The sequence below is a fragment of the Dipodomys ordii genome, unplaced genomic scaffold, assembly GCF_000151885.1.
Source record: "Dipodomys ordii isolate 6190 unplaced genomic scaffold, Dord_2.0 Scaffold8, whole genome shotgun sequence".
NCBI classification, from domain to species: domain Eukaryota; kingdom Metazoa; phylum Chordata; class Mammalia; order Rodentia; family Heteromyidae; genus Dipodomys; species Dipodomys ordii.
In genome coordinates, this window is record NW_012267224.1 from 23,452,899 (window position 1) to 23,477,843 (window position 24,945).

The window sequence follows — 24,945 nt, forward strand, 5'->3', positions numbered from 1 at the left end:
GCATGAGGCCCTGGGTTCGATTCCTCAGCACCACATAAGCAAAAAGAAAAAAGCCGGAAGTGGCGCTGTGGCTCAAGTGGTAGAGCGCTAGCCTTGTTCTGAAGAGCTGAGGGACAGTGCTCAGGCCCAGAGTTCAGGCCCCACAACCGGACCTCCCCCCCACCAAAAAAAAAAGAAGTCAAGGGACTGATAGCCGGGACAGAAAGATAGGAGACAGGGAAGTTTTACTTACAAAATTGAGATGTTATCTGTTACAATTGATTATACAATATATGAGTTAACACATATTATTATACAATACATGCACTATCATACTTCTTATAAAATTTAATGTATAATATATATTATATTTTATTTCTTATATCATTCTTGTGAAAGTAAAATGGCATCATGAATATAAAGTGTTCACCATGGTTGCTAATGCATAGTAAGTGCTCAGTAAATTCTCTTCTTGTTATAATATTATGACTACTAGGACTACTAGGGTATGTACAATATACTAAAAAGCTTCATATCAAGAGTGATTAAGGAAGAAAAGACTTTAGGAAAGATGATGTTTCAACTTTAGCTAGCATATGTATTGATGATTGTCACAAAGCAATGGAAGGGATCCGACCATAAAAGAACCAAGTACTAATAAGGTTGTAATTGTTCATTGAATTTAAAGTCTCTTATCTTCTCCACATGGGACCAAAAATTACTAAATGGCAGATGTGGTACAAAGAAAAATCTCAGGACTCTTTTAGGGGGAAAAAATCACTTAAAATATCTATGTGACTGAAATGAAGGAATTTCCTTCCTCTCTTTGCCAAGGTATCGTGAGGAAGAGCTATTTCTGGAGCAAGTTTCTTCCAAAATTAAAAATGACTCCCATGAGGATTTTCACTGCCAATATGAGGCTAGATAAGTCGTTTCTGTCTCACCGAGAAGCTACCAGCACTCTAAATTAATTCAGTCGTAATCAAAGAGCAGGGGAAGTTGCTGAGAGTGATCCTTTACGGCAGCAAGTAGGAGCTAGTGTGTGTTTTTTTTCCCTGTCATTTCCAACCCAACAAAAGCAACCCAAGGACGATTTCATAGGTTGCAGCTGAAAGAGCTTTTTCAAATGACTTTAAACCAGCTCTTGAAGATGCACGTTTCAGGATGCACATACCTGATGGCTGTAATAGCCAGTAATTCAAGGATGCTTTTAGCAGTCAAGCCTGCAGTCTCAGCAGAGCTATGTTCATGAGAGCTCTGGTTTAACAGGCAGTCTATTCTTGGCCTTTCTGTCTGTCACAAGTGACTCAAACAAGTGAATCAAATGTTCAATCTTCTTTGCCAAAATAACACAAGAAGGAATGAAGTTTGCCTCTCAGTTTCCAGCCAATTTATTTGTGGTATGTACCTGAATTTATCAATCAGGAGTTAACATTGATGGTGCCAATTTTGGTAGCATGGGAGTTCAATGGAAGCTATTGCTTGACACACCACTGTGAGATTAAACATAATATTGAAAAAATTGTAGAAGTAGGGGAATTAGAAACAGAGAAAAGAAGAGATTTCAAGGATTAACAGTACTCTCTACTGGGAGTGGGTATTTGAGAATATTTGGGTTAGGAGTTTAAAGTTGTATCCTTTTACAAAAATTTAAGAGTCTAATTTCAGTTGTTCATTAACACCTTTATCTCTTCCTTCATTTCTGACATTTTCCCCTCCAAGGCTCACCTCTCCCGTTTTTCTATCTCCAGCATCGGTGATCGGCCAGTGGCTTTCTCTTGTTTCTACTGGTCCATCTTCTCAAGCTTGGATTTTATATCAGATAGAAGTTTGTGTTCAGTTTTTGGTTTTCAGTGATGGCACTCCGGTAGAGTGTCTTATAACCCCCGTTGCTGTCCTCTTCCACCCAGTTTGTCAGGCTGAGTGGGGCCTCTCAGGCTTTCTAATGGGCTCTTCCTTGCCAAGCCCAGTCACCATAAAAATCTCTGGTTGTTGAGTTACTACCTCCTAATTCCAACCTAAAAAGTCTTTCATGCTGATCTGAATTGTTCCCATTTCTGAGTGTGATGGCTTTGGCTGGCTTTGACTGAAATCTGATCACCAGAAGCTGAAAGATGACAATGGTGCGCTCATCAGAGTCATCAGCAAACGATTCCAGACTTTGGAGGGGAAGGAGGGCATTTGCTGCCCCCCTCCACACCCCCTTTTCCAGCCATGGCTTTCAGGCTAAAAGAAGCGATATATATATGGGTGGAAGGACTCTTTTATTATTGTTGATTTAACAATTCGGTCACCTCTGCACTCTTGATTATGCCCTCACCCCAGATTTCACAACAGTTTTAAATAAAGTGTGATTCGGATCCTTCAAGCCTTCTGGAGAAGGCTGATGGAGTACACCAAGCTTGGCTGTGGACCCCATCCCCCCAGAAATATTTTAGGAATCCCCAAGGCCTGGCAACCTAGATCCCACTGGAGCCTTCTCAGATCAGTTCAAATGTGGGCATAAAGTAGAGCTGCAAATGAAAAACTACCAGTGGAAGCAGAATTCAAGTTTATTTGTATAATCCTTATGTGCATGAAGGATCCCTATCTGTGTTTCTGAGTGTACACGAAGCCATAAATCCACCTTAACCTCCACTCTGTTTTTCTAGTCAGATGAAGCCTTCATCTCATTCCTCTGTTGGTACTGCAACTCCCAAGTGCAAGTGATTGTTTCCTTTGACAGATGCTGTAATACTGACAAGGGCTCACCACAGTTTAGACCAGGTCAGCAGTCTGCTCCTCAGGGATGGTCTCTGATCTTGTTATTTCAGCTACTCATAAAACTCAACCTGATGACCCACTTGCTAGAGGTGGCGACTGTTTTGTCTCATAATCAGACCTGGAGGTGGATGAACTTTGGACATACACTCAGTTAAGCAAGAGTTTTTTTTCTGTTCACTTAGCTAGGGATTGCTGGATACTCCTTTTGTGAATCATTCCTGCATTTGATTACTTTTCCTAGCCCTAGTCTGAATGTTTGGTGGCTAGCCCAAACTCCCTTTAGTATCTGATGATCTCATTCCAAAGCTACAATGAGTAGTTACTGGGAAATGCTCTCAGACTGTTGTCTGAGACTTGTCTTTGGATCAGTGGATATATTTCCTGGTAAGTTATTCACATGAACGCCTAAGAACCAGCATTCAACGACACAATACAAGCAACCAGTAGGCCTGAAGGTGGTACTAATTGTGATACAATTTGGATTTCAGGGTTACCTTGTGAATAGACTAAAAACACTCTTCTCTTAGACAACATACATACTTAGCTATTTCTCTGCCAAACCCACACTTCTTTTTGTTTTGTTTTTTGAATATTTTTATTATCTTTAAGCAGTTGCACAAGGGAGTTGCCATTCACTGAAGTAGTTTATGAATACAGTGCATCTTGATCAATGTCATACCTTTCAACATTCTGACCCACCCCTCACAACCTGCCCCTTACCTCATTTATCTTAATTTTAGGTTATGTATTGCATTTTCTTTGCCACTTAACAAAGTAGCTTACGTATACAATGCATCTTGATCTGTGCATGCCTTCAACATCTCCATCCCCCTTTGGCCCACCCCCATCCATATACTTCTCAATTCAGTGGCATAGACAATGAATTCTTAACTGCATTCTTCCCTTCCTCCCTTCATTCTTCTACCTCTCTCCCCTGGGCCCCACCCCCCCCTCTGCCAAGTTCCCAATCTTGGGAACTTAACTTTGTTGAAATGCACACATCTCTTGGTTCCCTTCCAAAGGTGTTCCCTTAATAAATCACCTTCATGAAGGGTTCCATTTTCACCTTTGCTTCTAAGGAAACCCATTGAAGACAACTTTTCTTTCTCTTCGGTCTTCAGCTAGAATTCCAGGATTGAGACTAAATGATGAGTTAAACACTTCCTCTGTCATAGGTTAGGCAATAAAATTATCTCACTAGAGCATTACCCATTGTTAAGTCATCAAAGCCTCTCCTTAGCTTTGATTCTTTCTGTCTAAACCCCCTAGCATATTTCCTCCACTTTACCTTCACCTTCAATACTGACAAAACTTGCATGGTCGAGGTTTGTTTTATAAAAGTAGAGATGCAATGAAACTCTATCAGAAATTGTAATGTACCTGAGTTTCAAAAGTCAGTATATATTCTCATGGGCCTCAATGAACCTCGATTTAATGTGTGGAATTTGTGGGAAAAGTTCCCATTCCCATTTGCTTCCTATTTCCTAGATTGATAAGAAGTAAATTTGAAGAGCTTTTTAAAAACCTTAAGTCACAAATTCTTCTAAGGGACTTATGCACAACTTAGACTCTCTCCAAAACATGGAACAGAAATAACTCCAGTGAAGATCTGAGATATCCACAGAAGAGCTTCTTTTTATTTTATGTCATCTGTATTGTATTCTTTAAAAATGCCTTTGAGATAAATATATTTTGAGTAGAATGTACAATCAGCAAGTTTTCTAATATTTACAAATTGCTAAGTATATCCTGTCAAAACACTCCCTAAAAATATTGCACGTTCTCTCAGTCATGCTAAGAAAAACACAATCACTCAAGGGAGAGTTTGTCTACAGAACATCACACCCTTCTAAATAAAGTTTCAGGAAAACCAGAGGAAATACTTTGCTCCATTTCCCCTTCTTTGCTAAAAATTAGCTCATCAAGGATCTGAAAATAGTTTTTCAAAAGTCTCATTACCACATTTTTCATAAATCATTAGAGATATTGCTGCATTGTTTTGCATTAGGGAAAAAGATAACAGATGCATGGCTAAGAATAGGTAGATGCTACTCTTTATCTCTTGTTTTCCCTTCACACTTTCCTCTTGGTCCAATTTATTTCCTATACTACTCCTCCATACCAAACTATGATATCCACACCATAAATGATCACCATTGAGGGAGAAAAAAACATTACTAGCTTAGTTCTGAGATACCATCCTTGAGTCATGTGGTGAGATGGCATATAAAGTCAGGAAGCATGACTTTTATTTCAGTTCTGTTCATCCTTTTATGTGTATCATCTCATTTGCCTTTCAGCCTTTTCTACTCATTTTGGTCATCAGTGAAGTGAGAATAAAACACATGAGCCAGAAGACAGCTTTCAGCCCTAACATTCCTGTAATCCTCTAGTTCCATCTCTGGGTACATCAATATTCAGGATATAAAAATAAAAATAACAATAACTCTTCTTGTCCATTGGCAATATCTGTTCCTTAGACTTCTTTTCCCTCCTATTCATCTTTTCCATTCAAAAGGTCTACAATCCTGTTCCTTCAGGACACTACTTTTTTTTCTCTTTCCTTTCTTTCTTTCTTTCTTTCTTTCTCTTTCTTTCTTCCTTCCTTCCTTCCTTCCTTTCTTTCTTTCTTTCTCTTTCTTTCTTTCTTTCTTTCTTTCTTTCTTTCTTTCTTTCTTTCTTTCTTTCTTTGTCGGTTGTGGGGCCTGAACTCCGAACTTGGGCACTGTCCCTGAGCTCTTCAGCTCAAGGCTAGTACTCTACCACTTGAGCCACAGTGCCATTTCCAGCTTTTTCTGCTTATATAGAACTGAGGAATTGGACCCAAGGCCTCATGCATGCAAGACAAGCACTCTACCACTGAGCCATCTTTCCAGCCCCCTGCTCCCCCACCCCCCGGCCCAGGTCACTACTTTCTAAGGGAACTCAGCATAGAAAACAGCCTTGGCTACTCAAGAAAGGGACCTGTCCCAAATGTTACTAATTAGTTATTTATTCTCAGCACATGGTATGCACTTCCTGCTCTTCTTGTGTGAGATGGAACTAATAATACCATTCCATCAGTTTTGAAATGTAAGAGTTGGGATGATGAGAGAGAAGTGAGTGAGTATGAAATATGAAGTGTCATAGAAATGACATATAATGTGATAAATGAATACATTGGCATGCATTGCTATGAAATCTATCTTAGACAGCTCATGTTCTCCCTAATCAGGCTTTCAAATGGTAAATTCTTTAATAATAAACAACAACCCTGTAGATCTTGTGGAGACGGGGCCAGTCTGATGGGAGAGAAGATATCTTGACTAAGAGAGGAGAGCCTACAACACCTCTCCACTGGTACTGTGTGTAGGTAAATATCACTAGAATGTGCTTAGATCTATGAGGGTTTTTTTTCCTAGACCAAATAACTCCAGACATACTTTGTATTATGAAAGCTACTCAACATGCAAGATCAGTGACTCAGGTGATGGACTTCGATCTTTTGAACAGTATCCAGAAGCTGGGATGAAAAAGAAGGGGATTTACTGCTAATCCAGTAAGATTATGTTTTACAATGAATCGTGATCCCGAAGAATGGAATATGGTGAATTAAAAATAATCCCAGCTTAAGATGACAAAATGAAACCTTTGATATCTCTGAAAAGCTGTCCCAAACCAAGACCTAATGAATTTAAAGGATCAGCCATAGGCATTAAATCATTTCTTCCCATCCCAAGTCATTGTGGATACAGCTACAGAAGTATGTTCATGCAAATTCTGAGGCCCTGTTGAAGAAATTTCAACTTTGCCACTTAATTTGAGAGCCTCAGTTTCTTAACTAGAAAAACTAACATAAACCTAAGTTTGCTGTTTGGAAGATTGAATAAGAGAATTTATATTAAAATACGTTATGCAAATAACACAAATGTGGGTGATAAATATTTTCTGAATTGTTGAAATGTCAAACGTGGACATTTTCATATTCTTTCTTCTTAGCATGATTCTTTTTATAAAGTTTATGTATGTTTTATTATCCTATGTAACTATATTTTTATGTGTGTATGTAGTTATTTTCAAATAGATGTAAAAGGGAATTACAATTTAACATGTGTATGTGTGAAATACATCTCCTTGTTTTGGGTCCAGTACTGAGGCTTGAACTCAGGGCCTAAGGGATTAACCCTGACCTTTTTTGCTAAAGGCTAGCCCATTTGAGACTCAGTTCAACTTCTGGCTTTTTGGTTTTTAATTGGAGATACGAATCTTAGAGACTTTCCATCCCATGCTGGCTTTGAACCTCAATCTTCCTATCTCAGCCTCCTAGGTAGCTTGGATTACAGGTGTGAGCCACCAGTGGTCAGCACAATACATCTTTCTTTAAGGTCATCCTGTCCATCATTGCCCCTCTTTTCTACCTATTCCTTTCCATTTCAGTCTTTTTATTCTCAAAGTGTAATATAAGATATCCACTCTCTGAGTTTTTTAATCATATAAAGTATGGGGGGAGTATTGTTCAAGGATCTTGTTTTAAACTTTTAAAATGTATCTCTTCCTTCATCTCTTTTATATTCAATGGTTTATGCATCTCAACTTTTTCAGTTTACTCTATTAAACGTTTTACATAGGAGTACCATAATAACAGTTCCCTTGTTGCAAATATTGAAACTCATGAAATTCCAATCAGTGCTTAAAGGTCTGTGTACAGCTGACTTTCCACGTTCATTGATTGAACATGTTCATTGATTGATGGGGCAAGATATCTTCTAGATAAAGTAGTGAGATGTGTGATAAGGTGGAAGAAATTGAATTCAACTTTTCTTGCACCTCTCTTCTTTGTTTTGTGATAGTTCATCAATTTATTTCTCTTGACTTTACTTTCTTTCACTATATAAAAGAGGTGGTAATATTTGCATTGTGCATTTAATGCAATTATTACTAAAGTTTAAATAACTTCAGGTAATGTTCAAATAATCACAACAAGGCAAGAGATTATGAAATAAATTAGAACTTGCAGGGAAGTGAACTGTTCCACCCTCGGCTTCCCCTGAATTTTGTAATCTAACCCCATCTGTCCAATCTTTGTAGTAACTGAGAGTCGCCTGAACTACTGTCTGTATGATATTTTTATGTCAAATTTATCTTATTAGCAAAGATCACTTATTTTTAAAGGTCCTTTATAACACTATTATGAATGCAAAACAACTATTACTTTGGAAAGTACAAGGAACTTTAAAAATGAATTTTAAAATACCATTAAATTCTAGTTAAAGTCTACTGTCTGCCATGCCTCTGATCTGCCAGCTCTGTTTCCAGAGATGAAAAGATGTTATAAAGGTATTAAAAACTTATATTGGCTTCACATTAAGGCCTTCTGTGAGACATAAATCAGAAGTACTGAATAACAAATAACAAAAGAATAACTTTCTAACAATGCCATTTTCTGTCATTTGGGCAAAAATTGGTGCAGCTTCATATGTAATGGGCTAGGTGTTTGCCTTAGTGACTTGGTATGTCATTTCTGTGATGATAAGTTTCTTACTTTCAAATATGGACATTGAGATATAGTATTTCTAGGGTTCCTGTTCACTGACATATTCCACTTGCATTTCCTTTGTACATGTACAATAGATATAGTCCAATTTAGTAAAGACCAGAGAATATCTAGTTTCTCATTTCTTGAAGGATTGTCTGTCTCATCACAATGTTCTTCCCATCTTAATAAATAAGGTCATTTTGAACTTCTGTTGACATCAGCAATTCAAAAGATGACCAGACTTATAGAAAAAGCAGAGACTTTAATATTGTCTGTAATAGAAGACTATATGCAATCGAGCATTTGAAATTATCAGATGTTTATGAATAATAGGCTATTCTGACCTCCTCTGGTAGAGTGCTACAAAAATGTCTGATTGATAGTATGCTTTAACAAAGGAAAGGGGGAAAAAGGATAGATTAGCCTATTTCCAACAAGCCTTTTGCAAGCCCATTGGAATAAATACAGCATTAGATGAATCTAAGAGAGCATTAGTCTTATAATTGATAGATTGTCAGTGATTTAATGGAGACTTGAAATCCAGGCCCTGGTAATGTCCTCCATTCCGTAAAGCTGGTTATTTTAGTTGTGGGGTGACACTGACTAACACTTCTTGCTGCATATATCAGACTTCAGTTTTCAGACTGTCATTGTACATATGCCTTCATACACATACAAAAATTAGTGTAAGGCAGGCCATGCTTTCTTTATTTCCTTTCAATTTGTGATAACTTGCAGCTTTTCTTAATGTCTTATTCCCTGAAACATACTAGATCTATAAAATGTATTTCTGTTTTTTATGAAATATAAATTAAAATAAATGGATATATATTTCATCCAACATTTTCATCAACTCTCAGAATAAATTAGAGAATGGACATCCAATCCTTTTACCTTAAGCTAAGTGCTGGTGGCTCACGCCTGTCATCCTAGCTACTCAGGAAGCTGAAATATGATGCTCATGGTTCAAAGCCAGCCCAGGCAGGAAAGTCTGTGAGACTCTTTATCTCCAATTATCCACAAGAAAACCAGAAGTGGCATTGTGGTTCAAAGTGGTAGAGTGCTAGACTTGAGTGAAAAAGCTCCAGAACAGCACCCACACCCTGAGTTCAGGCCCCACAACCAAAACAGACCAACCAACCAACAAAAATCCTTCACCTTTAAAACCTGGAATTAGAGGCCTGCCCAGGCAGAATAACCAGCCTTGAAAGTGAAATTGCCCTTCCCTTCAATGCTCTTCCCTGGCTGAGGCTCTGGCATATCCATTGTAGCAATGCACCTTTATTGATTCCCCAGCTACCCACCCCCTTTCCAAGACTCTTCTTGTCCCACATTAATGCCTACAAATACTTGTCTTACCTTTCCTTTGAAACTGTCATTATTTCTATGTTGGGAATCTTAGATTTTGTCATGGTTATCACCCCTATTTATCTTTAATGCTTCCACTCCATTAAAAAAGAAAAATCTGCATTTTACCTTAGCTCCTACCCATCTATTAGCATATTTGCATTATAGACCCCCTAGATTTAGACTTCTGGGTAGCTTAGTTTTCTCTTAACTCCAGGCATCCAATCTCTGAATCTAGACTGAAACAATGCATCACCTCAAAGAAAAAAAAACTACACAGGAAAACAAAATCAAGACAAGCTTGCTTGCTTGAAATTAAAACTGATAATTTTTTAATCCAAAAGAATTCTTCCAGTAAGTCATCTATGTGAATGTAAAATAACTATGGCTTCTTTCATGAGGGTAAATTAGATTGAAAGTCTCTAGGACAAACATCAATCGCAGCTTAAATAAACAGAATGTGTTTGGTTGAAATGTCACTCCATTTCTATTTCAACTCTCCGTGCGAATGCATCTGCCAATATGTGGTTTGGCCTTTGCAAGGCAAACATACAAGAAGCTATTTATTGTCTTCTAAACCATCAAATGGTAATCAGTATAACTTAGCACCTCTAAATTGACTAGGTTGATTGTTTAGCATCACGAATGCCCTCAAACCAGGCTTCCTTATAGGTGGCTTTCAATAAAATAAAAGTGAATGCTGGGCTTGGAAACCTATTTTGTTTAATGATGAATGTATTCTTTCTCATTCTATCAGAGGTGTGGAACCTCTGATAGGAATAGCCCTTCGCAAGAACCAGTTTCTACGATGCCCACAAGCATTTGACATAGCATTGGCATAAAATAGGGATTTGTAATGGTATGTATATATGTTTACCTTTAGGCTCTTCATACCTATGTAGAGTACTCTGAGCTTCCCACACCTCAGACTCATCTGCTTCAGGCTATGAGTTGCGTAGACTAAATCATAAATAGCTAGAGTCTACCACGTTTCCTTCCCAACCCCATTAATCACCTTTGCTTTAGCTTGAGTATTTAAAGTTCTACACTGGCAAAAACTATTTTTTGGTTCTCCCTTGACAATATCTAGGTGACTCTTTTAAAGTTTCATGTTTGGTTTGGTTTGGTTTTTAGCTCTAGGGAGGGATTAGGCTGAACATGTAAAAAGGGCAGTTGGGAAAGCCATTTCATAGCTGTGGAACCTTGAGTACATTATTTAGCTGTCATCTCTCTTTCTTTTTATCATAGAAGTCTATTAACTTATTGAAGATTTGGACTAAGAAACTTGACTTGCTTACCTTTAGTTTCCTCATCTCTAAAATGGCGTGGGGGGGCTTGTCCTTCACAAATAATGTCTAAAATTGCACCTTTATTTACATTTACATTTACATTCACTAGTGAATGTTGAAAGAAAATTACACTGCGATCTAACTATTTAGTATTTTTTCCTTCTTGTGACATTGGAAGTGTAAAGAAATTATTTTTCAATATGTATGTTATTCTACTTTAGACTTTATAACTTCTACTAATATTAGTACTCAAAAACAGTTTTGTTCCCTTCTAAGCAAGTGAAAATGAGGTTTATACACAACAAAATTATCTTTGTATTGACATAACACTTAATTTTTGTGTCTGTCAAGTCACAGATTGCCTAGGAAAATAGAAGAATGTCCCATGTTGGCATTTGACACAGAGATTGAAACAATATATTGAGCTAATGTCAACACCAAATTTAGTACTGGGAGTTCTTTTTTAAGGGAAAAAACAGTATTTTCAATTCTCAAGAGATCTTGTTTTTTAGGGAAAGAAAAGGACACATTGACTTATTTTTAGCTATTGTTGCTAAACAATAAACCAGTCTAAAAGGTATTATCTTAGAATAATAAGACTTCTAACAATTTTTTTTATGATTTCTGGTTTAGTAATCTGGTCATTTCTTTGGCTGGCTTTCTCAAGGCTCATTCATGTGGATGAAGTCATTTGAAAACTCTTTTGAGTACGACAAATGAATCATGCTGACTACCCTAGCTCGCCCACCCTCAAAAGGCTTCTTTGCTCCATAATTTGGATAGTACTAAAACCCAAGAACGTGAGAGGAGAACCTGAAACTATCTTAAGGTCTTGTAAAATTTACAAGGGTCACCACAAAATCAGAATCATGTCTGCTTTGGTGAAACAAACCAGAAGGCCATTCCAGACAGAAGATAGAAATAAATTCTACCTCTTCCTGTCAACAATAACAAAGACACATTTCAAAAAGGCAGACGGGGAGGAAGGAGAGATTTGTTAGAACCATCTTCTATGCCAATGCATCTTTTCTATAAAAGACTATTGAGAACATGTGTATTCTAATGATCTTAGTATTCTGAACTTTGAGCAAGAGGAAGAAATGAAGAAATTTTATAATTAGCTAAAACTTGAACGATTCAGGGAATAATGTGGAGAAAATACAAGCAGTGGCTATTTTACAGACTTTTGTGTAATATTAAGTGCATGGTTTATGGTAATTGGTTAATTGTTCCTTACCTAAAACTTTTCTACTTTCCCCAAGAAAATAAATGGCTATGTGTTCTTAATGTATCTTATTACACAATTTCACTTTTAAGGACCAAATCTTTAGCATATTCTTTTATTCTGGCTTTTTAAATTAAAAAGGTGAAAGCTAAACCAGGTATCTGTGGCTCACACCTGTAACCCTAGATACTCAGAAGTTTGAGAACCAGAGGATCATAGTTCAAAGCTATCCCAGGCAGGAAAGTTCACAAAAGTACATCTCCAAAATAACCAGCAATAAAGCGAGGCTGGAGGTATGGCTCAAGTGGTAGAGTGCCAGCTGAGCAAGCAAGCCAAGAAAATACAAGGACCTTAATTCAAACACAAGGACTGGCAAAAAAATAAACAAAAATGAAAATAGTCAGTAGATGAATGGATCAAGAAAATTATATATATGTATATATAAAACATTTTCTTGATATTATATAAAATTATATACATATATATACAATCAAATTCTATGCCTCCATCAGAAAGAATGACATTGCACCATTTATTAGGACATAGAAAAACTTGGAAAAAATTAAGTGAAGTAAGCCAGGTTCAAAGAAACGTAAGTCCCACAGTTTCCCTTATTTGCAATAACTAGTACATGTATAGGACAAGTAGAAAAGGTCAAAAGATATGTACATATGACCACATAAGATGATGTTAAATTAAATGAACCCCAAGATAGGGACACAAGTGATTTTTTTTCTTGCTATTGTCACTAATGTGTTTATAATGTACCATGTGATTTTTTTTTGTTGCTTTGTATGTTCATCCCCCACAGTATAAGCCTTATTTTCACTGTATTTGATGTCGGTGCCCTGCATCTTGTATATACACTTCTCTAATTTGAGGAGGGGAAGGGAAAAAACAAAATGCTTAAACAAAGATACAGTTTGACCCATTGTAACAATGAGATGTACAAAACACTGTTGAAAATGAACTTCACAACTTCGGCAGGGGTGGGAGGTAGTTGTGGAAGTGGGAGGGAAGGGATGGTAAGGGGAAAACAAAGGAGAGGGTAACAATGCTCAACAGGAAATGTACTCATTACCTTGTTCACGTAACTGTAACCCCTCTGTACAGTATTTTTACAATAAAAAACATACCAAAAAAAACTGGGTAAAAGACAATAGTATTGCCTTTGGGAAATATTATTGCTTAATGGGAAATTATGGCCTGTTCAGCTTACCTGAAAATAGAATTTGACCAAATGTGATCAGGCATTGAAGTATCAGCAGGGGCTTTGCTAAACCAAGCTGATACCTTGACCAGAGATTCATGTCAGTCCATGGATAAATAAAAATATCCCTGTGCCTGTGAGCTTGTTCTTAGTCTCTTCGTTCACTAGCCTATCATCCTGGCTTGCATCAAAAGATGACCTGACGCTCGCATGGCCTTGTCCAATATGGTGCTCATTTCTTCCAATGCAATCATCTTCTTTGGTGGATGTTTAAGGCCCAGGGGACTGCTGAAGTACGGCGTCTCAATACTGTTTCTGACATATCCACAGGAGCAGTCACTCTCATTTTCCTAAACCAGCCACATTCAAGGCATTACAACTATGGCATTTTCTGTGAGTGATCTACATCTATCCCCTTTGTACTCACTGTAGAGAACTATACTGTGTTACAGAGAGAAGGAGAGAAATAATGCTTTTTGTCACTTTATGCTAAAAAAATGTTTCTAACTCCTAGCTCTACTGCTGATCTCATAAAATACTTCACAGATCTCAAAGTCCCTTTAGTCTCAGCTTGCATTAATTCTTTTGAAAGAGTGTGTTCTTAATCCATGAGGCTAACACACGTTTCTCAAACTTCAGTTGTTCCCATTGATTTTTTTTCTCTCCATTCAAGCAAGTCCACAGAGCTTTCCTCATCATTCCTGGCCCCTGGCAACTTTCCTCAGTGGAATGAAGAAGTACAATTTATCCTAAGGAAATAGACACTGGAAATAGAGGGTGAGCTCACCAGCTCACGGAACATGAAAGGACATATCTGATTAGACTCAACTATACATATGATACAGTAACAATTTTCTAACACTAATGTTTGATTTTTAGGGTTTCTCAAGCAGGAAAGTCAAATCTTAGAATATGTACTTTGAATCTATTCTGGAACTTCTTTTCAATGAGCTTTTTTTAGATATAGGGAAAAGTGTTGCATCATGAAAAGAGTTTGGATTTGAGCTCAAATCCCAGCACTGTCTCCCTCTTCCATCAAGTCCCAAGGATTGTTTCCTCACCTGAAAAGTAACAGTAATAACATTCAACTGTGTGAAAATATTTGAGGGACTGAAGAGGGTATGTGTAGAAGGCAATTTGTACACTAGTTAATGGGAAGTAGCAGGCTTTTGGCAAAAGAAAACCAGCATTGTTTTATAACCTAGGAACCTTCTTACATTGAGCAAAATAGTTGCTTTCTTGGTCATTTTTCTATGAAAAGGGTCGGTTTTTTTTTACACATCCGGTTACTGTCAGGAAATGGTTAGATTAGGATTTATTTATTTTCATTCTGGATTACTATTTTCAGACTGATAGAGAACAAGGAAATATGAACTAGGACAATGTGTGTCTTACACAAAATACTTTAAAAACAGCAAGTCCTACTTTTTCCACTTTTTGGAAAACACAAGCCATTAAGAATTTATTCAACAAACATTTATGGAACACTAGGGAAAGAACATTCACATTTCTGGTAGGAGGGATAGAGTTTAGAAGACATACATTATCCCTGCCCTCCTGGAAGGAAGGCTATGGTCTTTCTAAGGTCATGACATTTAAGTTCAGACCTGATGAATCAAAAGGAGCTCACAACATAACAACTATACAACTTGAAGGGAAGGGGAAAAACTGGGAGGGAATGAAGGAGGGGATGACACTGTTCGAAAGACTTGTATTCATTACCTGACTTATGTAACTGTAACCCTCCCGGGTATCATCTTTACAATAAAATAAACCAAAAATAAAAGACTAGGGTGTTTAGCTGGGGAAATAGCCAATGTGAAACTCCAGAAGTAAACAGCCAGGCTCAATGAAGAGGGAGAAAGTTATATAAATGAGATTGGAAAAGCAGAAAGCAGGCAGAATCAGACAGGTCTGTGCTTGGTATTCTGAAGAAAAACTTGTTTCTTTCCTTCACAGTTCTGTCAGTGAGAAGACTAGCTGATTTGACAAAGCAGAGAACACTCATGACATTCCACATTTCACTAATGTGATATCATCTACAGTAGATTGGGCCACTGTCTACCAGCCCATATGCCAGCTTGCTTATCAAAAAACCAGTTAACCGCAGCCTCTCTTAGCTATAACTAGTGTTCACAAGGTCTTCCTTTACTTGCAAAAATAAGAAACTCTGTATTTTGAGAAATAGAAGGCAAAAATGACTGTACCCATGAAAAATTGTCTCGATCTAAATTGTTTTTTTTTGTATTGTGCAAAATTACCCCTTTTGTTTTTCTTTTTGCCTTCTAGTTGTCATTTCTTAGTTTTTGGTTTTTAGAATTGTTATGATCACCAATATAGGTCTGATGGAATCATCCCCATGTGTTCTTTTTGAAGCACATATATTTTTATGTACTTTGCTACAAAACAGGATTGCCAGAGTAGAGGTTAGAAGGAGGTAGGGAAAGAAAAGCTTAATAAATAACTCCTTTGGGGCTCTGTTGTCTACAACCCCGCTTGAATTGGTGAGTGCTGAAATGGACACATCTCACCATGGTCCGTTTTCAGACTGCACCCTTAGATGATATTGTTACAAAAGTCAGTTTGTTATTGCTCCTTCTTGTCTCATTAAGTACTACCCTTACCATTTGTTTGACTTAGGCAAAGTCTGACTTGCTAAAGTTATTGTATTTTCTAATCAAGCTTCATCTAGAGTACCTATCTCTCTCTCTTTTTTCTCTCTTTCTCTCTCTCATCTATCTATGCCAAAAAATACATCAGGAGAATTTAAAGTTCTGAGGCATTCAGCATTTTATAAATAAAACAAAGAGAAACTAAGTTGTAAATACTAATTATAATCAAAATATTCATGTAATTGATAATCATATATGTGATCACTTTTGACTGCTAAGAAGAAAATATATTTGTTATAATATATGTGACAGTTGTTCTTTATGATTACTTTATTGCTATTTTAAAGGTGATGTATAGAGGGATTACAATTACATGAGTCAGGTAACGAATCCATTTCCTTTGTACAGTGTCTTCTGTTCCCTCACTCTCTTCCAGTGCCTTCCTCTCATCTCCACCCAAGAGTTGTATAGTTCACTACTTTCATCTGTGCCCTGTAAGCTCCACTGCTTCACTTTTTCACTCGTTTTCCCTTAAGTTCTATACTCTCCCTCAACCCTTCCAAAGATGTACACTTGAATACATCCTACATAAGGAAAAGAAGACAGAAGCATCAAAAACTAAAAAATAAAAAAGAGAGGCCTCTTGTTTCCATATCTTACTATTCAAATCTGAGAGAGAAAAGAATGCATAGGAAAGTATAGAGCATTACCAAAATAAGATTACTGCATCAGTAATTGTATTGAAAAAATTCTAGGTTATTTTCAACTATAAGTAAGAACAATTGAAAACATTTCGGTTGTTGCACATAGAAGATTCAGATCAAAAGCATGCTTATTCTTTTGATAATCCTAGAAATAATTTCTGGCTAGCGTCACTTTAGTTCTGTCTCACTTATGACTGTTCTTCCTTCGGCAGATTTTTCTCATCATAAAACTTCTACCACTGTCAGAACTTTGTAGTTGCATATAAAAACAATTATTGTTATGATTTGGGGGGGGTTATTAATGCTGTATGTTAATGCTGTACATGCCTAAGGGATTGGAAATTGAAAAAAAGTTGCTTACTTTTATGTTCTATTACCAAAGGAGTTTGAATGACATGCTATTAATTTCATGAAATAGAAAATGTCTGATGCAATCAATTGTAACTAGATTTTTTTTCTACAGTAGACTTAGACTCCATAAATCTATTTCAGATTATAAAAATCATGCAAAAATTGTTACCAGAAGTCATTTTGCCCTGTTGTTTTAAAACCAAGAATTGTGTAAAACTGAACTCTTACTATGGCACTAAAGGGGCAAGTGAGAAAGTTGGGTAAAAATCAGTCAAAATCAAGCATGGGATTGAGATTTTCTTGTGCAGATCCAACACTGAACAACTCACTAAAGTACTAGAAAGAGCACATTTGGAATATTTCAGAAGGTGTTTTTTTTTTTCAAGAATCAAAGGCAGGGATCCTAGCTTATGATGACCTTTGTCATATATCTCAAGGTAAAAACAACAAGCAGTTCTACCTCCTGAAACATTTTCTTCTACAAAAAATGTTTGTGAGCAAGTCCTTCATCTCTTCCAAGAAGATATGGTTCCGGGAATCTGGCTCCATTACCTGTCATTCAGTATACTAAACACATCTGCATGTGATCAACTCCTTTTATCCCATAGCACAATATTACTTCCAAACGGTTAGTAGACATTTTTAGTGGTAACCTTTAAGAAAAAGGATATTTGCTATGGATATGCAGTGGGCAAAGTCCAAAGATACCACTAAATATCCTCCCAAACACAGTCCTTTACCACAAAGAATCATCCTGCTCAGAAAGTCAGCAGTGCTCACTTTGAGGAACGGTTTTTACAGCTCCTTTTAAAAAGATTATTAAAATGTATTTGTCATCATAATTTCTTTTCCATTCAAGATTTTACTTTTAATTAATTTTAATTCTCCTGGATTATTTACAAATTACTGTCTATTTGGCTTTATAAGGATAGATAAAAAAGAAAAAAAGTGGCATATAGTAAAATGAATAAATGTAAGCCGGGTGCTGGTGGCTCACACCTGTAATCCTAGCTATATAGGAGGATCATGGTTCGAAACCAGCCCAGGCAGGAAAGTCTATGGGACTTTTATCTCCAATTCACTACCAAAAGACCAAAAGTGGCACTGTGGCTCAAAGTGGTAGAGTTACCTGTCTTTTAAGATGAGTGTATTTTTTTATGGTTGCCCATTGCTCTAATGCTATTTTTCATAGCGTCTATCATGATGCTTCCAACTTTACAGATGTAAGAGGTCACAAAGTTGTAGGCAATGATATTTACAATACAATTTCTTTGTGAATACAAAACAAAAGTTACCCTCACATTGTTTATCACAGTTTCTGAATTACCACTAAATTGAAATAAGACCCCAAAATGATTTTCTAATGAAAAAGATAGATCAGAAATTTGCAAGAAAATAAGTAATATCTACTTTTAAAAATATGTTCAGAAAATCTAAGGGTTAATCTGTTGTACCACAAATGTCCCGCTAATGATCATGGCAAAAAAACACAAGATTAAATAATTCTAAAGACTCCAAAAATCCCTAATGGTAATAGATGCAATTTTTATTTAATCTGCTTGACAACATACATGTGGTTTTGCATGAAAGTAACAATTTTATATATTTTTTATATATTTCTACCTTAGCTGAAAGCTACTGAAAAGAGATTTACCTTACTCCCATTAGTCTTAATGTTCAACAATACTTTCTACCCACTTACCTGCTTGGGGTGGTAGGGTACAGAAAGGAACTTCCAAGCTGGCAAAACCCAGCCCAGCTCAGTCAGTGCAGTTCCTTTGGCTGTAGTCGAAAAATAAAATGGGAAAGAACGATGAACTGTAGAATATGGTTTTGAAAGCAGGTAGGCATGCAAAAGAATAATTCTTGTAAGTCTTGATGTTCAACCTAATTTACTAGTAGAGGTACCAGAGCTTTAGCTTGAACTATCCTGCCTATGAAGACTGACATTTCGGAAGTGTTTCCATTGAACTGGTAAGACACATCAGCTAGGACTCAACTTGAATGAGGGTTTGAGACTCAAAAACCTGTCTCTAAGCCGGGGGCCAGTGACTAGTGCCTGTTATTCTAGCTGCTCGGGAGGCTGAGATCTGAGGATCCCGCTTCAAAGCCAGGTTGGGCAGTAAAGTCCATGAGACGTTTATCTCCAATAAACTACTCAGAAAGAGTCTGAAGTGGTCCTTTGGCTCAAGTGGTAGAGTGTTAGCCTTGATCATAGAGAGGCAAGAGGCTCAGGGATAGAGCTCAGGCCCTGAGTTCAAGCCCCAGGTCCCACAGAAAACAAAAACAAAAACAAAAAACACCCTGTCTCTGCCAAAGAAAAAAGAAATCACTGGTACAACAGTGTTTCACTGAGTGCTTGGTAAGGAATGGGACTGTCAATGCAAATTTCAAATCTATTCAGTTGTAAGACAACTGGCAATGCATTAAGACTCTGTAAACAGTGTATTTAATACCCTGTATGTAAGAAGGAAAGATTTAAGCAGCACCTCACTGTGGTAGAACCCCAAACTGACTCCAGAGATCACGGTACTAGGCAGATGCCAGGAAAACAGAGAGACTGAGCAGAAGTGCCAGGAGCACCTTGTAGAGACTGCAAGTACCTGGCTCCACAGAAGTCTATGTGCAGCGACAGATGACTGGTTCTGCAATTTCAAGAGAAAATACCCAAGAACAGGAAGAGAGGGAAAGTATGGTGGTTGACACATAGTAGTTACCACCAAGGAGCCTGGTTCCTGTGTGTGTTGGAACTTTACAAGGAAGGGGCTGGCATCTTGACATGCAGATGGGGAGGGAGTCGTTAGAACCAGTGCCAACTCTGAATCTGTACCATTTGTACCTACAGGCTTTGAGGCCTGGGGAAACCAGCATGAACACATGACTCATGGAATTTCATAAATCGATTCTGGATTCACACTGATCTTTTCATCTCACATCCTTCAGTCAGTTTCATTAACTGTCACTGCGGAGCTAGTCTCTCTTGAAATGCCGCAGATGGGGATATTCTTATGTTCTTTTCCCATTATGCTTATTCTTCAATGAAAAGTGACTGTTATCTTTGATAACTTAATGAGGACTTTTATCCTGAAGATCAATCACATACATCAGATTTCCATACACCACAGGTAGTTTTGACCCGGACTTTCAATGAGAATCATCAGATTAAGTATGCTTTCATCTTGGAGGGAAAAAAAAAATCTGATTAGACTAACCATATGCTTGAGGAACAATGCAAAATCTTGCCAAATGTGAAATGATTGGAGTACAATAGTGACAATGATTTCACTTTTTCCAGGAGCCCACCTTCATTCTATTTAAAGGACTTTTGTCATGGAGTCACAGAGCTGGAAATGCACCTCCATCTGTCACATGGCCTGTCCGTCTGCTTGCACACAGATGGTGGTCTAGCACACTTTAATATATCTTCAAGGATTTCTTCCTTTTGAGCTCATGCCAGTGTGAATATAAAACTTCCTATGCACAGAGGAAAAAATAAAAACCACAGCCCTCCAATCTATATGACTTTGGAATCTTAGAGGTACTTTTGTTATCCCATTATTTATTCTTTTCTCTTTTACTTCCTAATTGTTATGATAGAAACTTCAAGCTAAGTAGATAATGAGAGAGGACAGACTAGGAAGGACTGGGCTTTGGAAAGAATCAAAGATCATTCAGGTAGGCAGGATCTAATTACAGGTGCTTCCAAGCCAGGACTGCTTCCTGCATTTGATATGAAAGAAGAAGGATCAAAGTTGAGAGAGACAAGGGATTAAGAGTATGAAATGCTAACCAGAAAGACACAACATTGCAAACTTTGAAGGTGGAAGAAGAGTCCAGGAGCAAAGGAATGCAGGCAGCTATGAGAAAAAGGTAAAATCAAGAAAACAGAAATCTCACCTTGCCTAGAGCTGCCCAAGGAGAACACAGCCCAGCAACTGCTTCACTTTTCCCCAATGAGACCAAATGAAGTAAAATGGTATGACTTTAAGTTGTGGTACTTTGCTATAGATGCAAAAGCAAGAAACACAGTTGGATCTCTCATCTTTTGCACTTGACTACTTACTTTCTATTCACAAAAGAAAATCAAGAGTGGTCTTATTAAAATAAAAATTAGATCATGTGTCTCTTCTACTCAAAAGCTTTTGGTAGTTTCGCATCTCACTCAATGTAAAACCAAAAATAAAAATGTCATAATAGTCCCCAAAACCCTACACCAAGTGTCCCTCCATCTCCTCAGACAGTGTGGGATTCCTCTTGTTCTCATTGTAGTCTAGCCACAAGGACCACCTTAGTTTTTCCTGTATCTCTGCGCTTGGTGGTTCTATCCCTGGAAATGTCTCCCCTCAGACCTGAATGATTCACTTCTGTGACTTTTTAGGTCTTTCACTTCTTAGATACTCAATTAAGTGACTCTTCCATGACCATGAGAAATGGAAACTGGTTCGCTTGCTTTATTCTTTTATGGCATAACACTTTTCTCTATTTTACATATGTTTTATCTGTGGATGGTGTTTGTTATATTTTCCCTTATTTAGAAAAGGGCATAGAAATTTGTCTACAAATTCCTCCAGGTTACATTCTTTTAGGTCATAGAGTTTTATAGATTGTATTCATTGCTGATTCACCTCTACATAGAATACTACATGGTATGTGGTTTTTGTTCAATACCTATGGATTAAATGAGCAAATGAATTTAATATGAAGGTTTGAAAAAAATAAATAATTTCTAATGTTTATTGCCTTCTCGATGTCATAATATTATTTATATTCAAAGTAGCTTAAGTATACATTCTAATAATAATAATAATAAGATATTATGTTGAGTGCCAAAGCCTCTCAATTCTATTTCTAGATACTCAGGAGACTGAGACTCAGAGGACTAAGTTTTGAGGCCAGCTCAGATAGAAAATTCCACTGGACTCCATCTTCAAAACAGCCAGTAGGGCTAGAAGCATGGTTCAAGTGGTAGAGTGCCATCCTAGCAAGTACAAGGATCTGGGTTCAAAATCCTACATGATAAAAATATTTCTTTAGTAGAAATCAGGAATTTTATATTTTTATGTAGGCTAACAAATAGTTTTTTTAGAACAAAGCATCAGCTCACATCTGAGTGTCTATAATTATTGAAATATGTCGTTATTGCTCTGCTTCTGTTATCCAGTGGGCCTGGTGATTTGGGATATACTTAGCAGCATCTGTGTTCTGGTTCCATAGCTTCTTCTTAAACTGAAATACATCAGAGACAAAAGCTGTAACTTATTTTTCTAGCATTATTCAATAGCAGGATTCCTTCAGTGAATAAAAAAAAGGATTTTTCAAATTGAATTCATTTCTTCCTTCTCCCTTTATTTCCATGTCAACTTATTAACACGTGTCATGTCTTCCCTGGAGGTAAGCCTTCTAGCCCTGCTCCAAATCAATATGTGTATCATTTACTTTGGGCATTTATTGATTCACTGTACCTGGTTTAAAGAGCTCATTACTGTGTTGGCATTTTATCATGAGACTTTGTAAGTGAATGTTGTCTTTCTCACAAAGAAATAACTCCAAACTTTTCTGTTATCTGCTGTTTCACATTGCTCCCACCTCTTCTAGTCAGGGTTTCAACTAGCTATTATTTTATAATCTTTTATTATTTTTCTTCAAATAAGATAGCCGCGATGCATTAGACTTCACAGTATTCAATGTGATTAAGTTTTTAAATGAATATAAAAACACCCACCATCTCTCATGAATCTGACAAGAATATAGAGGTATACATAGAGTAAAAATCCACATTCGCTGTAACTCTGTCTTATACAAATTACCTAGGGTGAAATAATTATGTAAAACTGAAAAGTGGGAGTGGAGTTACAGTGCTACGGTACTGTATTGCCATACAACCCAGAATTTAACAAATGAGCCAGGTTTTTAGTTACCTTACCAGATTCATGTATAGTTTCATGGAAAGAAAATCTAACACTTTAGAAGCCAATGCTGCTGTTATTGAATACACTGTTAGCACTTTAATTCAGAGGATAAGTATCTACTTTCCGATGATTTCTTTCCACTGGCCATGGTACACAATCTGAGGTACTCCTGTATCTTTCATTACATGTTATAATGTAGGTACCAACACTGTATAAGCACAGGCATGAGGGCAGTTTCACATGAGAGGACAATCCCAGGAAAGAATAATTTTGACATATTCCCAAGCAGTGTTTCTCAATAAGCCAGGAGCTTGCCAGCATCAAGACTTCTGATAGCCAGAATATCTGGCAGAAAGTAGAGGTTTGGTTGAATTTCTCAGAAGTAGAGAACAGAAGAAAGGTTGAGAGTCATCCCTATAAAGAAAGATTTCCATCTCTTCAGAGACTGAAGAAAATCTATGCTGGCATTCTGTTTTACTTTACTTGTAAGCCTTTTGCAGGTATAACTTATGAATACCTACAAGGTAATGAAGGCATTGTGAGTCTGTCCCTCACCCTTTCCTTTGGAAATTCATGATCATTTATGAGAAATTGTAGTGAGATTAAAACTGTGGATCCTAGCCAGGTGCAACTGGCTCACAGTTGTAATCCTTCTGGTTTAGAAGCCTGAAACCTATATTGGCATTTTAGGTCAGCCTGAGCAGAAAAGTTTGCTAGACTCCCACTCCAAAATAACTAGCAAAAAGCAGCGATGGAGGCATAGTTCAAGTGGTAGAGTGCAAGCCAAGTAAACATAAGGTCCTGAGTTTGAACCTTGGTGCTATCAAGCAACAACAAAGGAAAATATACTATAACTTTTCCCCTAAATACTGATGACAAACCTATACTTAAAAATGAATCAACAACACAATATTAACTTTTGGGTAAGTGGATTGTCTGCTGACCTCTGAACCTCATGTTGGACTTCCAAATTCTAGAAAAGGGAAATGGTGCTGTGGCTCAAACGGTAGAGCGCTCGCCTTGAGCTGAAGAGCTGAGGGACAGCACCCAGGCCCAGAGTTCAAGCTCCATGACCTACCAAAAAAACAAAAGTACTAAAGCCAAATTCTAGAAAGGGAAACAGCATTCCAGAAGTGTTTTGGGGTTTTGTTTACATTCATCATACTTATGAGAAAGTCTTTATGGGTTTTAGAGCAGGAAAGTTACTGTCACTATTGGAATGAAGTAAAATCTGTGTATGCTTCCAAAATGGTACCAACACATGAGCTAGCCAGTTACTGCCAACAATGCTCTGCCATTCTTTTTTCTCTTTTGTCAGTTAGGGGCTTGAACTCAGGGTCTGGGTGCTGCCCCTGAGCCTTTCTTATTTAGTGCTCTACCACTTTGAGCCACAGTGCCACTTCCAGTTCTCTGGTGGATAATTGGAGATAAGAGTCTCAGGGACTGCCCACGATCCTCAGATCTCTGCCTCCTGAGTAGTTAGGAGTACAGGTATAAGCCACTGGTGCCTGGTTTTCTCTGCCCTTTTGTACACTATATTTGCCTTTAGAAGCCAACCAAAACACCTTTCTGTAAACAAGCTTCTTAAATGTCTTGTTCAGTGATTACTGTAAATGTATCTTCATGATACAGTTTAAGTAAATTTATATAGTATTTTACTCTAGAAATCACATTCAGCTATTAAAAAGAATATAATAAAACAAAAGTATTTACTTAAGATTACAGATTATATGTTTTGATTTTTAAAGACTTATGGAACAGTTAACATGAATGCTATTTTGCTAATATTTTCAAGAAATGAGGACCTATTTCTAATTAAAATGCAATTAAAACTCAACTAAAAAATCATTTCTAGGAAGCTGGGCACCGGTGGCTCATACCTGTAATTCTAGCTACTCAGGAGGCTGAGATCTGAGGATCACTGCTCAAAGCCAGACCAGGCAGGAAAGGCCATGAGACTCTTATCTCCAAAAAAAACCACCAGAAAACCAGAAGTGGTGCTGCTGTTGCTCAAGTGTTAGAATGCTTGCCTTGAGCTGAA

The 24,945-nt window shown here is 37.3% G+C and overlaps 1 protein-coding gene across 3 annotated transcripts in view; it reads left to right on the forward strand.

Moving 5' to 3' along the window:
* Positions 1 to 24,945, forward strand: part of Gabrb1 (gamma-aminobutyric acid (GABA) A receptor, beta 1) — a 296,173-nt gene that overhangs the window by 39,002 nt on the left and 232,226 nt on the right. The gene's annotated exons all lie outside the window — the stretch shown is intronic.